At 43.5% G+C, this 1,085-nt stretch overlaps 1 pseudogene across 1 annotated transcript; it reads right to left on the bottom strand.

Moving 5' to 3' along the window:
• Positions 1-343: 343 nt before the first annotated feature.
• On the bottom strand, positions 344-836 carry LOC103594328 (annotated as a pseudogene). The gene has a single exon (XR_550845.1). The product of XR_550845.1 is annotated as a leptin receptor overlapping transcript-like 1 pseudogene (transcript).
• Positions 837-1,085: the final 249 nt, after the last annotated feature.

Here is a 1,085-nt window from a genome sequence, read left to right as displayed (position 1 = left end):
AATTCCTAACCAATGCAAATGGTTATTACATTTAAAAAATGTTTAACATTGCATATTGATTAAAAAAATAACTGAACAGGAAAAACACATAAATATTTAAATTCAGCAGGACACTACAAAAAGCATACTATAGATATGTCTGAAATCAGTCAAGCTTTTCCAAAAGAGAAAATCCTTTTAATCCTTCAGCAAGTCTCTGTGAAAATAGTATGCTTACAATAAAAGTGAGAAGAGGCTTTTACCCCCAAGAGGCTTGCTATACCATACAGCCTTACTCTCCTGTGTGCATGGATGGCCAACAAACGACAAGAGGTCCATGTGACAATAGTTCAGTAATTCCTTTTCACCACTGCTGCCAGCTGAAGTCGTCATTGCTTCCAAAGACCAAGAAAAAGCCTAGTATGGTTGCAAAGATGACTGTGTTTCCTGTGAGAACACACAAGCTCCCCATTCAGTCAGATGTGCTCTGGCAAATACAATAGGGAGTCCAAAAGCTGAGACAACGATGCCTGTTGTAAGAAATATGGCGAGTTCCTTACACGCGTTGCTCATAGCATCTGTGTCATCTACTAACCTTCTCGCTATGCAGTACGGGATAGGTGAGAGGACGTAGAAAGACAGAACAAAGAGGGGCGAGTATTTGTTGTATATTGGAAGGGCACATCCAAGCATCAAAAACATCAGCCCAATTGCTCCCCCAAAGGACAAACTAATCAAAGCTTTGATGCCGGCCATGGAGGTGGACGTCGCTCCTGGCTCCACCACCCGAGGCGGCAGCGTCTGCGGCCGGGAGACCTGAGATGCGCGGTGGCGGCGGCGGCGGCCAGACAACACCCGGAAGTCTATGATAGCTATTTTAAAATCATTGCCAGATAATTCAACAACTATGCCATCTCAGTATTCATTTCTCTTTTTAGTCTTTTCTCATTCCTGTTATTTTCCTGGCTATTGGTATAGTAAGAACTCTTTTATTAAAACCTGGTGTAGACCTAGGGTTGGGTCTGGAACTCACAGAACCCTCAGGTCCATTGTCCAGACTGGGTCACAAACCCTTCACATGCCGGTCTACGAGTTAGATAACCAGA

The sequence above is a fragment of the Galeopterus variegatus genome, unplaced genomic scaffold (genome assembly GCF_000696425.1).
Source record: "Galeopterus variegatus unplaced genomic scaffold, G_variegatus-3.0.2 Scaffold1533, whole genome shotgun sequence".
NCBI classification, from domain to species: Eukaryota; Metazoa; Chordata; class Mammalia; order Dermoptera; family Cynocephalidae; genus Galeopterus; species Galeopterus variegatus.
The sequence above is the reverse complement of the archived record's forward strand: the minus strand, read 5'-3'. Positions and strand labels throughout refer to the sequence as shown.